The following is a 14,333-nucleotide window of genomic DNA, read 5'->3' as shown; positions in this document are numbered from 1 at the left end:
AGGTGCCTGGTGTCAAAGTCATGGACTCAAGCTCAATGCCAAAAATTGCATTGTCATCCCTTTTGGTAAAAACTCTGTACCCATGAACTACCACATAGGCAGTAGTCTACTTAACACCAAAAGTGTGATAAGAGACCTTGGGACACAGGTGGACAGTAGTTTATCCTTTGATAATCACATCGCCACAGTAGTCAGGAAATCCTTCTATGTGACACACCTCATCACAAAAGGTTTCTCATCCAGGAAAAAAGAGGTCATTGTTCCCCTCTACTCATCACTCATTAGACCCATTATAGAGTACAATGCCCCTTTTGGTATGTACCTCACAAGACATCTACAACAACTGGAAAGGCTGCAGAAATACCTCACAAAGAGGATTACCGGCCTCAAACAGATGCCCCATGCAGACCGTCTCAAAAAACTCGAGCTTTACTCTGTCACATATCGCCTACTCAGAGGCGATCTCTTCCTAACATACAAAGCTATGTCTATCCCAGAGCTGTTGAACATGCTCCAAGTAAAGAAATCCCAATCACTCCCAGCTACACGCTCTAGGGACCTAAACCTTGTCACCATAATAAACAGAGCATGCTGGAGGGATGGATTCCTGTCCCAGAGACTTCCCATACTCTGGAACAAACTACCTATTTATATCAAACAAAGCTCCTCATTAGCACTTGAAGAAAAATCTTGATGATTGGATGGAAGATAGGAAATTCACCCCAGGGATCACTTCTGTGGCTCTGCTTGACAGGGGCACAGGAAAATAATTTTCTTGGGTGGCAAAAGCCAGGGTACCATTTGGCTAGGCTTATATAGGCCCTAGGGCCAATAGCCTAGTACCTACCTATGAACCTATGAACCTATCAGGTAACTAAAAGTCCTGTTTCCAGATAACACATAAAATGTAGCATTTCACTATTACCAATTGGAGAAATGTAAAACAGTCAAGATACTGAAATATAAAAAAATGAATTGCGTGGTTCTAACATATTACAATCATGCACAAAGCAAGGTTGGATCCAAAGCATGGAGAGTAACAATAGCAAAGTATCTTGTTTGTGTCAAAATAGAAATGCAAAGTTGCTCCCCCACCCTAAAAGAACAGCCAAATGACACATTTTGCTAACAAACTATCAGTGAAATGCTAAATGTGCTATCAAATGAATTCTCCCTGAAACATGTATGCAGATTTAACACAGAAAATTCCATTTTAAGCTATTGACAGTTATGTCTACCTGTGCCCAGCACTCCCCTAGAGGTGTGCATGGTCCAGCCGAGAAGGGTGACACCCCTTTGTCATTGACAATATAGGGCATTTACATTTCATGGAAATAACAATAGAAGAGTGTCACAGAAAAACAGTTGTAACATTAACACTTGTGCTGACAGCTAATAAGACTGTGCATCTGTGAAAGTGGAATGCCTTGACAAACATGCCAACTCCATCAATACACTTCTACGAGATGCATACCGATAAAAGCAGCATTTGATAATGAATGCACACATTAACAGAGTGTTCTTAATAATATTTTAGCATATGCAGTATATAGCTGAAAATGCAAACATACCTTATCAAGGTCAGTAGTCCTCTGTGCAGATAGATCCCAAAGTAATATCCTATTTTGTGTTATCCACATAAACAAATCTGCTCACCTTCAGGTTCCCTAGCTACATGGTTCCCTTTTTATGGTGTAGAGTCAAGGCTGTGGCACAGTAAAGATGTAAATTAGGTGTGAACTCATTAGAATTGATGAATCCCGATTACTTGGCTAAATGTTGCACATGTAAACATAGTGTAGGCACTCTCTCAGTGCTTGTTGTCTTATGGATTGCAACTTTGAATGACTACTGGTAGGGAGAAGAAAATACAATAGCAATACAGGCTGCCATACTTGCAGTGGGTGTGTTAGACAGGTTAGACTTACAAAGAGTAGAAGTATTTATATCAAAGTTTTAAATATAAGTAAACAGCACACATTTCACAATTTCTGTTCAGTAACATCCAACCTCCCCTTCATTTGCTGGCAACTGTATATTATCTGCATTTAATATCCTCACACATTTTAAAGGCAATGATACAGAATGCCTTTCAGACTGCATATCTCAGATTACTGCTCAGATAAGACAAGAATGAACAACAAACACAGAGAGATAAGACAGAGATTCATTTTTGCAAGCAATAGTCATAAATGGTTGTGTGATCATTCAGTGGAATACTTCTGAAATTAATACATGTGCAAACAACTGTCATATGTTTTGTTAGTACTGAGGATGATGTTGCATTTGGTTGTATGCAGAATGATTTCAGTTCCCTGCTGTAAAGCTGTTTGTGTGGCTAAAAGGGCTAAAACACCCTTACTGTGTTCTGAAGGTTCATTGAAGTGAGAGCTGAAATCCCGACCTGTGTAAATATATTTCCCATATACCAACAAAAATGTTGTAATGTTTATTTCATAGATTGATTTTCTTCATTTCAACTAATTTTCCCTTTATTATTATTTTTTTAATGCCAGTGTTTGCATGGTGAGCGGCTTAGAGCAAACAAGGTAAATGGAGAAGCACAATGAATGTCAGGTTTAGCTGTGCTTATCTTGTTTGTGTGATAGTTAGTAGTGGCCCCACAGGAGCAGAAAGAACACATGTAGACGGGGGAGAAGTGTAAAGCTCAAAAAGGATACACTGTTGCAATTTTTGTTTTCCATTGCACAATGCCGCTAAGCAATGTTGCTCAGCAGTTACCTAGGTTCCACAACACCTGCAGCCATCAAACACCTGCAGACAGGAAACAAACAGTCAAACATTTAAAGTGGATACGTTCTATTAATTCTCTTGGGCACCAGGCAAACAATCTAAGCAGAGTTGCATGGTGGTTAACACATAAAACTTAAGAATGAATATGGAATTATGCAACTGTCATTTAATTATTCCTGCGGTGGCAGGTGTAAGTATAGGGCTGCAATATAGATGGTCCTGGGTTCTAATACAGGAAGTCCAACATATTTTTACTGTTGTGACAATCCAGGTCATAGCAACAAATGGAAAAATGTACAAGTGTTATTTCAACATTCTTGTGGCAACAGGTGTAAGTGTAGGGCTTCCATACACATGGCCCTGGATTCTATTACAGGACATTCCAGGCATTGTTACTGTTGTTCCATTTCTCATATTCAATCTCACTTATATCACTTTAGATAGTGGAGTTTATATGAATTATATGTATGAGGGATAAGATACCCTTATTGTGCTTTCATATGTATGGCTGAGGGTATACTATCTACTATATTTCTGTAAGTATTAATTCTGCTGTCTGGACTTGGATTGCCTTTGCACTTAAATAAGGCATAAACACAAATTAATTTATATACAAGAGCCCATTCAGGTCACACACATACATTGTTAATACCTCAGACTGTTAGCTGTATTCATGAATGATTTAATGACTACATCTGAGCAGTGCTTCTTCTGCAGCAAATAAGGAAAATCATCACTGTGGAAGAAAACGTTTTGCCCCGTATGCATAGGTTTGAATTCCCACACTTTAAAAATCTATTTTATCAGTGTATAAAGCAAAAACAAAAATGTGTCAGGTCAAGGAATTTATGCCCCCCATTGCATGTCTGCAAATTTAACTCACCTAACAGTTACAGCAGCAGACACCCCTCAAATGTATGTCAATTGTCAGATTAACCTTCCATTTTCAAAAATTGCTTTCCTTCCTGCTTGGCAATGTTGCTCTCCACTTAACATTGCTCAAACATGGCTGGCATCATTTCTCGGGTTTGTGCACTACCAGTAAACATGATAAAAGCAATGGGTGGGGAATCATAATTTGCCATTGCTCTACTTTTGGTATTAGACATGTCTGGTGTTAGAGGGGGTGGTGCCAAGTTTAGCGTGCAGAGCTAGAGTGTTCAGGAGTCCAGGATATTTTTTTGACTTGTGTTAAAGGGCCACAGCCAAAGGCTTCTGCAGGGGTGTATTCTAGCTCCCAGTACACGTCTGAGGCTTGGAGTAATTTGGCTAAGGCTGTATCCAGTGCGACTGGCATCCTGCACACTGGAGAACAGTGTATGCACCAATTTAATGACCTACAAAAGCACAAGAGGGATACCCTCAACCAGTGGTTGACTGAGTTTCAAACTGGAGACATCCCACAGTTGTGTAAGTACACTAATAAAGAGTGTGTGTGTGATTATAAGTACACTAATAAAGAGAATTTTTAATCCATAGAAAACTAAATATAGGCAAGACTGGTATGCATAATGCTCTTCTGTTCTTTTCTTTTATTTTCGTAGCTAATGCCAACATTGAATTGAATCGGCAGGCTCATGCTGAATGTCTGGAGAGTCTGAGGAAAGCAAATGGTGTTATTGTAGCTTTAAAAGTTAATGATAGATGTTTTTGTATTCTATACAATAGTAGCAGAGTGAGCATGCATATCCTAACTGTAAAAGCAAGTATGCATGCATAAATCTGTAGCACAAACCGACCTTAGGAGTCAGGTGTATGACTGTAGTTAGAGGGTGTTGATTCAAATACCAAGAGTAGCAACTATGCAATATTGCATTTCCTTCATAATATTATATAAATTAAACTCTATGCAAGTGGCAAATATGCCCTGCTGTTAACTGCAATCATTATACTTGTCCAAGCATATGTGCAATACATGCACATTGCAAGGATTACTTTGAGCAATCCTTAACTATAGTTTGCAGTTGACAGGACATATACTTAAATATAATAGTGCAGATAAAATAGTTGTATAATTCTGCATTATAACTCACATATGATGGCACTAACTTTATCTCTTTTTTTCTCTCACCCCAACTCTTATCTCGCTTTTTTTATTTTCTGTTATGTGTCATCTAAATGTCTCCACGTCATCCATCTGTATCAAATCACTAAATACTTCACAGCACAGCAAGGTAGGCCAGTCCCAGTGGGTTAGTGACCTATATCTGAGTTCCAGTGAGCAGGTCGGTACATCAGGGCTGTCTGCTAGGCCAGTTCCTGTCCATTATTTAAGTCACAGAAGTCATGAATTATATACACATCCTGTGTCCAAACAGTTAGCTGAAGGACTACAGATTGTGGTCAATCATTGACTCCAACTGTGATATTACTATAATGCAGACAGTGTGAACACACACCAAAGATTGCTGCCACAGCCATGACAACCCATGAGATGAAGTAAAAACAGGGGGGAATTTGTTACATTATGAAAACAAAAGTGCAGCCTGAGGATAATGTAGACATCACACCCTAAAAGAAGAGCAGTTGGTATGTGACCTGTGTTGTTGGGTAGATGGTATGTGGAATGTCCACCAACATGTGTCCACAGTGCTGACTACTGCCTTGTATGTAACATAACTACTATGTCAAGGACATCCACGTCAAAGGTCATAATACCTCCATAGTTCAGAGCCTTCATCACTCCAATAACTGAGTATGATGCACCTTTCTTCTTCTACCTCCCTGCACATCTTCCAGTGATGTGTAACTGAAGTGTATCAGCTTTGCCACATTGAGCTGTCAGATATCTTTTTGGCCATACCTAGGTATTATTTTTTATTGCATAAACATTACTGTTTGATGGTACAGAACACCCATCAAGGTGTTACACCAGATGCATGTGTGATACCTGTTCTGGTGATGCACACAGTACATACATAGCTGTTTGACAATATGGGTGGCTTGGGTTACATTAATAACAGTCTGTAGTCTGCCATATATACAGTATCTGCCATGCACACCAGTCAACTAAACTGTTGTGATCCTAATGTCATATACAGGTATAGCAGTGTCCCTCCTAGCTTCTCCAGCAGATGCTACAGTGTCAGGACCGTGTGCTTAATTACCCTCATAGATTGCTGACATGTCATAATAGTTGTACAACTACTTGTGCAGAACCACCTATGATCACTCAGAATCACAAATGTGTCAGAGACATGGGATTACTAGTGGTATTAGTCTGATATTGTTCATGATTGTGTGTACTTCTTTCACTGTTGTCCATGAGCCAGTAACTGTGTCCCACTTGCTGGATACCTCTGCTGACATTACACTCATATTCAGGCAAATCAGTTTGAACAGCTTCACAATATGCACCCAACCGTAAATTGTATATAACATCTCTGATAAATATCTTCTGCATTGTTCATGTCAGGATGCTTATCTCACAAGGACATCTTCTCCATTGTTATGTCACTTTGTGTAACAGTCACATAATATACATTTAGCCCAGCCACTGGGGGATGCACAAGCCAGAATACTTCTTTATGCCAGTACCAAGCCCTGATAAATGGAGAGGGTTATGTCAGAAAGGGCAGCCGGTGTAAATTTTTTGCCAGAGCAAATATGGGGATACAGATTTAATACAGATTTAATTCATTTTATTAATTTAATACAGATTTCCATACCGGATCAGTCAAAGCCCGGGTTAACAATTGCCATCCACAGTACTGTTAGCCAACAGGGTGCTTGTAAAAATTGGGCTACTGTTGGCTGAAGGAGAAGAAGAGGGGAATGCATGCCCAGAGGCAGGAGGAGAGGAAGAAAGTTAGGACTGTGGAAGTGATGGTAGGAACTTTGAATGTTGGCAGTATGACTGGTAAAGGGAGAGAGCTAGCTGATATGATGGAGAGAAGGATGGTTGATATTTTATGTGTGAAAGAGACCAGGTGGAATGGGAGTAAGGCCAGGTGTATCAGGGGTGGGTTCAAATTCTTCTACCATGGTGTGGATGGGAGGAGATATGGGTAGGGATTATTCTGAAGGAACAATATGTCAAGAATGTTTTGGAGGTGAAAAGAGTGCCAGATATAGTGATGCTTATGAAGCTGGAAATTTATGGTGCGATGATGAATGTTTTTAGTACATATGCTCCGCAAGTTGGGTGTGCGATGGATGAGAAAGAAAAATTTTGGAGTGAGTTAGATGAAGTAGTGGAGAGTGTACCCAAGGGTGAGATAGTGGTGATTGGAGCAGATTTTAATGGGCATGTTGGTGAAGGAAACAGAGGCAATGAGGAGGTGGTGGGTATGTATGGAGTTAGGAGAAGAATGGAGAAGGTTAGATGGTAGTGAATCTTATGAAAAGGATGGACATGGCTGTGGTGAATATGTATTGTAAGAAGAGGGAGGAGCATATGGTGATGTACAAGACTGGAGGAAGATAAACACAGGTGGATTATATCCAAGCAGGAGAGCCAGTCTGAAGGAGGTTGGAGACTGCAAAGTGGTAACAGGGTGAAACATAGTTAGGCAGTATAGAATGGTGGTCTGTAAGATGACGCTGGTGATCAAGAAGAAGAGGAGGAGAGTGAGGGCAGTGCCAATGATCAAATGGTGGAAATTGGAAAAGGATAACTGTAAGGTATATTTCAGGAAAGAGTTAAGACAGACACTGGGTGGCAGTGAAGAGCTACTAGATAGCTGGGCAGCCATGGCAGAGGTGGTAATGGAGACAACTAGAAAGGTGCTTGATGTGACATCTGGACAGAGGAAGGAGAAAAGGAGACCTGGTGGTGGAATGAGAAAGTACACGAGAGTTGGTGAAGAAGTGGGGTTGTCAGAGAGATGAAGAAAGTAGAGAGTAGTACAAGGAGATGAGGCGTATGGTGAAAAGAGAGGTGGTGAAGGCTAAGGATGAGGCATATGGTGAGTTGTATGAAAGAATGGATATTAAGGAGGGAGAAACAGACCTGTACCAATTGGCTAGACAGAAGGACCAAGCTGAGAAAGATGTGCAGCAGGTTAGGGTGATAAAGGATAATGAGAAAAAAGTACTCACAAGTGAGGAGAGTGTTTTGAACAGATGGAAGAATACTTTCAGCGGCTGATTAACGAAGAGAATGAGAGAGAGAGAAGGTTGGATCATGGGATATTAAATCAGGAAGTGCAATGGATCAGTAAGGAGGAAGTAAGGACAGCTATAAAAAGGATGAAGAATGGAAGGGCTGTTGGTTCAGATGACATACCTGTGGAAATATGGAGGTGCTTAGGAGAGATGGCAGCTGGGTTTTTAACAAGATTGTTTAACAGAATTTTGGAAAGTGAAAGGATGCCTGAGGAGTGAAGAAGAAATGTATTGGTACTGATTTTTAAGAATAATGGTGATGTGCTAAGCTGTTGTACCTACAGATGGATAAAATTGATCAGGCACAGCATGAATTTCTGGGGAAGAGTAGTGAAAGCAAGGTTCAGAAGGGAGGTAATGATTAATGACCAGCAGTACAGTTCCACCCCACGAAAGAGCACTACAAATGCAATGTTTTATCTGAGGTTGTTAATGGAGAAGTACAGAGAAGGTCAAAAGGAGTTGTATTGTGTCTTTGTGGACTTAGGTTCATGGGTTCATAAGTAGGTACTAGGCTATTGGCCCAAGGGCCTATGTAAGCCTAGCCAACAAGGTTCCCTGGCTTATGCCACCTAAGAAAGTTATTTTCCTGTGCCACTGTCAAGCAGAGACACAGAAGCGATCCCCAGGGTGTATTTCCTATTTCCCATCCACTCATCAAGATTTTTCTTGAAGAGTGCTAATGAAGAACTTTGCTTGACATAGATGGGTATCCTGTTCCAGAGTATAGGAAGTCTCTGGGACAGGAATCTATCCTGCCAGCATGTCGTGTTTATTGTGGTGACAAGGTTTAGCTCCCTATAGCATTTAACTTGGTGGGATTGGGATTTCTTTAGGTGTAGCATGTCCAACAGCTTTGGGTTTGACATAGCTTTATATGTTAGGCAGAGATCACCTCAGAGTAGACAACATGCTATGGAATAAAGCTGGAGTTTTTTGAGGTGGTCAGTGTAGGGCATTTGTTTGAGGAGAGTAATTTTCTTTGTGAGGTACTTCTGTGGCATTTCCAGCTGCTGCAGATGTCTTGTGAGGTACATTCCAAAAGGGGCATTGTACTCTATAATGGGTCTAATGAGTGTTGAGTAGAGGGGAACAATGACCTCTTTTTTCCTGGAAGAGAACCCTTTTATGATGAGATGTGCCACATAGAAGGACTTCCTGACTACTGTGGCGATGTGACTATCAAAGGAGAGACTACTGTCCACCTGGGTCGCAAGGTCTCTTATCACAAATTCGATGTTAAGTAGATTGCTGCCTATGTGGTAGTTCATGGGTACAGAGGTTTTACCAAAGGGGATGACACTGCACTTTTTGGCTTTGAGCTTGAGGCCATGGCTCTGACACCAGGCATCTGTCTCAGCGAGGCCCTTCTGTAGGATGTCCACATCATTTGGAGACTTGACTATGGCTCCTAGTTTGCAGTCATCTGCGAACTTCATTAGCCAGAGGCTTTCTGTGTTAGCCTGTACTTCAGAGAAGTAGATACCAAACAGGAGAGGTCCCAGGACTGAACCCTGTGGTACTCCACTTGTCACTGGTTTGAGGTCAGATTTGGAGTCTGCAACTTTTACAGTGTGGGTTCTGTCAGTGAGCCAGTTGGCAAGCCATCTTGTTATGTAGGGATTTACAGTTAGTTTAGTGAGTTTAGCTATAATTCCACAATGGGGGATGGTGTTGAAAGCCTTGGCGAGGTCAAGATAGGCTGTGTGAGCCACCTTACCCTCATCTACAGCTTTGGTGACTGCCTCAAAGAAGTTGATCAGGTTCAGGAGGCATGATCTGCCTTTCACAAACCCAAACTGGGTGGGATCCAGAGTTTGGAGGTTACCAATGTCTTTGTTTATGAGTTCCATGATGATATGTTCCATGGCCTTGCAGACCAGGCTCGTCAGGCTAATCGGTCGATAATTCCCGGGATCAGTGGTAGCTCCCCCTTTGTAGAGTGGGATAACTGTTGCTGTGCACCATTCAGTGGGCTCAAAGACTAATGCAAGGCTATTATTGAACATGGTGCTTAAGCGGGGAGCCAGTTCGTTCTGAAGTTCATGTAAAACACAGCCTGGGATGTTGTCTGATCCCATGGATGCTGTGTTTTTGACTTTAGAGAAAGCATATGACAGGATGCCTAGCGAGGAGTTGTTGTGCTATATGATGAAGTCAGGAGTGGCAGAGTTGTATGCAAGAGTGGTGCAGAATATGTACAATGGCAGTGTGACAGTGGTGAGGTCTGCAGTAGGTATGATGGATAAGTTCAAGGTGGAGGTGGGATTACATCAAGGATCAGCTCTGAGTCCTTTCTTATTTGCAATGGTGATTGACATGTTGACAGACAAGATCAGAAAGGAGTTCCCATGGGCTATGATGTTTGCGGATGTCATTGTGATTTGTAGTGAGAGTAGGAAACAGGTACAGGAGGCCCTGGAGAGGTGGAGATATGCACTGGAGAGGAGAGGAATGAAGGTCAGCAAGACTAAGACAGAATATATGTGTGTGAATGAGAGGGAGGGCAGAGGAATGGAGAGGATGCAGGGACAAAGGAATGGAGAGGATGCAGGGAGTAGAGCTGGTAAAAGTGGATGAGTTTAAATACTTGGGATTAGCAGTTCAGAGTAATGGTGAGTGTGGAAGAGAGGTGAAGAAGAGAGTTCAGGCAAGGTGGAGTGGGTGGAGAAGAGTGTCAGGAGTGGTTTGAGACAGATTGGTACCAGTAAGAGTGAAAGGGAAGGTCTACAAGATGGTAGTGAGACAAGCAATGTTATATGGGTTGGAGACGGTGGCATTGACAAAAAGGCAGGAGTCAGAGCTGGAGGTGACAGAGTTAAAGATGTTAAGATTTGCACTGCGTGTGATGAGGATGGACATGATTAGAAATAACTCAGCTCAGGTTGGACGGTTTGGAGACAAAGCCAGAGAGGTGAGATTTGATTGGTTTAGACATGTGCTAAGGAGGGATGCTGGGTATAATGGGAGAAGGATACTAAGGATGGAACTTCCAGGTAAGAGGAAATGAGGAAGATCTAAGATAAGGTTTATGGATATGGTGAGAGAGGGTATGCAGGTGGTTGGTGAGACAAAGCAAGATGCAGAGGACCGGAAGAAATGGAAACAGATGATCCTTTGTGGTGACCCCTATTGGGAGCTGCCGAAAAAAAAGAAGAAGAAGACTGTGCAGTCTGTACTATATCATATTAATATGTGATTAGTGTTCCTGCTAGAACTGTCTTCCATTGACATGCCCTCATTTGCTGTACATTAGGATGTTTTACCTGTCTTCTTTCTATGTATTCATTTCTACAATTCATCTGTGTGTCCCTATTCAATACACACCCTTCCCTTGACTGTTTTAAATGGCAGTCCATCTGCCCTTACAGATCATTTACAAAACTTTTGAAAAGAATGCCTGAAATGGGATTTCACATTACTTTGCACTGTATACACTGTCTGTTACTTGTGTTTGGACCATATACATTACTATATGTTAAACCCTGGTAATCGTTATGACATTCCACACAATCATGCTAACCCAGTTTGTTCTATTGTAAAATTGCTCATGATCCATGCTGCTTTATACAGTTACTGGCCATGAAACCATGCTTATTTATGCTTGAAAGCAGTGAGCAGCATGAATATGTAATTAGTGCTGCTGTTGACTGCACAAACGTGTAAATTCCACATAGGCTTTGCATGAAGCTTACACGGAGTGTATTGATTTCCACAGCATATATGTTATTAATGATTTACGTATTTTTTCTCTTGCATATGATGCTTTAAATTCTGGGTGTAGTTACTATATTCAATATTTTTCTAGCAAGGTAAGCAAATAGCAGATTAGAAGCACAAGAACTCAAGAGCTGTATCTTTATTGCAAATCATAGAGTGATACACAGCTATAGCAAAAATATGCTTACCATGGTATTGCATAGCACATCACAACACCTATCTAAAAAAATCGCAACAGAGATTTCACAATTCTAATACAGACATTTTAGTGTGCATTATACATGTGGTGGCTGCACAGTACAACTATTATCACATCTGGACGACATGCCATATTTGAGAGCTGTATATCCCTAAGCTAGGAATACATAATGCTGACTTACATTACTAATTTGATAATGCTACTCATATACCCATGTGACAAAAATCTCCTGGGTAATATGCAAATTAATGGTGATTACATTCCTGAGTGTTGCACTAATAGAAAACCAATTATCGTCTCAAAGTTTCACAGTTAACTTGCAACATCTCTGTACTGGCTGGAGACTCCATATCAAAGGGAGGCTGCAGGAGACAGCTGAATGGGTGGGGACATTGGGAAGGGGTGCGGCCAAGTACAAAGGGGAGGAGCTATGCAGAAAAGCACAAAAACTGGAACATTAATTAAATACACTGCCCTAGGTGCCAAACAGTTATTATGAGAGTCCAATCAAGACAAAATGAAGTGTAGAAGAAAAACATATTTCAATGCATTGGCTGCATGAGAGCTTACTTAATAACTAGATGGAAACAAAAAGGTTGTGAGGCATGAAAAAATAAATTACTTTTTAAATACATTACTGAAATGCCAGTCAAAGTCAAGTATAAGAAAAACAAGCAGCACTCAAACCACTTCTCCTTGCACTGCAGTTCTAATTATAATTTATATTCAGCTTTATAAAAGTACCAAGTAACATGCTGAAAGTAGCAATCTCTGTGATACCCCCACTTCTAAAAATGTTTCTTATCCAAAAACGACTTGCTGCCTGATAACAGCTATCCACTTGTTTCCTAGGGAAAACATGATCAAAGTAAAAAAATGAACAGCAAACAAGAATCAAGCTCAAGATAAATTGCTTAAAGGAATACTGCACAGGTTATGGACTAGACATGATAGATTGGCATTCTGTTTAGTTTACAGGAAAAGCCTGCAAAGATGACTGCAAGTCTCCAACAATGGTAATGAGCTTCTTGAAATACTGTAATCCTGTCCTTTATTACAAATACTGTCATATGTATTTCAATACCCAAAGCTTATACGTTATCTAGTTATGTAAGTATTCTCTGCATAGCAACAACAAAAAGGCTTACAGTGTTGGTAATTCTTTAACAGTATACTTATTAAAGCGTACTTGCATCTTATAATCTCAGATAAGATTACCTGATTGTCATGAAAGCATTGCTACTTAAACACAGAGCAATAGGCACTTTCTGTATAATAAGAAGCATAAATCAACAGTATAAAAATAGGACAGAAAACCGTAACATTCTGCAAAATCAAGCAAGGACAGATGAAAAGCCACTTTATTACTTGTGTCTACCTTGGATGGGGGGATACTCTGCACACTTACACTGCATAACTGCTCCTTGCCTTGCTTGGACACATCCAGAGTCACTGCATGGGGTAGTAGGGTGCAACAAGTATGTCACAATTTGAAATGTCTCTGGCTGACTGTGATGGCCCTGACACATTTGTCATTCCTCTCAACCTCAGAGCAAGAAATCTGGACAAAGCCATACAAAGAAGTGAGACAAAGGCCCAAAAATAAAGACAACCCCCGGGATTCATGAACCTTGCGCCAGGCGCCAGCATAGCGTCGGCGTTATAACGCCAAATATGGCTGCTTAGCGATTCAGGTATGAATGAATTCCACGTGCACTACCGGCGTGCGCCGGACCGTCCCCGCCCCCGGCGTAGGTATGCAAAACACACTGTGTGCGGTATTGCACCATGCAAATGAGGGCAAATAGCGATCCACGAAGTGGCGCAGGCGTAGCGTAAGACGCGGCAATGTAAACCAAAAACGGTTTACATTTACCCAAACATACCGGAGGAGTAACGGAAGGCTGTCAAAGTCAGGTATCATATAGGTGCAATATGCCAATGTGGAAAGGCACCGAGAATGTCCAAAGAAAATATGCACAAAATGTAATAAATGACATAAATGGCACGTACGTAGAAAGAACAGCAGACAGGCGGGATATGTGCACAGAAGTTGTAAAGCAATGAAATAATATGACAATGTCCGAAAAGAGCAGTAGAACACAAATCAGCTGCACAGCCACCACACACCATAGTATGTATGTAAAGCTGCAACCCCAGCGCAATGGTTGTCAAGGAGTGGTGGCGGTGTCCGGCCGTAACCAGGTATTAGTAGTCAATTCCATGCAAATGAGGCAGATAATAGTGAATCGCAAAAGCGCCAGCGTAAGGATGGAGCAAAGCGTGGCGGTACTACACCGAGGAGTGGCCTACGAGATACATGTCAACCACAGAGGAGTGTGCCACTGTAGGAGGAAGGATATTGGAGGACAGCAGATCTGGGCTGTACAATGCACATCACAGCATCAGGACTGGCGTGTTAGGAAATAGATGCTGAGAGTACAGAATGTGCGCACAAATGCATGTGCACGAGGATGACTCGTTCCCTAAACCAGTCATGTGACGGCCTCACCGGCAACAACCAGGGATATAGGAAGGTAATGCGGAGAATATC

This window comes from Protopterus annectens, chromosome 3.part0, assembly GCF_019279795.1.
Source record: "Protopterus annectens isolate FY-2018-M chromosome 3.part0, PAN1.0, whole genome shotgun sequence".
Taxonomy (NCBI): Eukaryota; Metazoa; Chordata; order Ceratodontiformes; family Protopteridae; genus Protopterus; species Protopterus annectens.
This window is presented reverse-complemented; position numbering follows the sequence as displayed.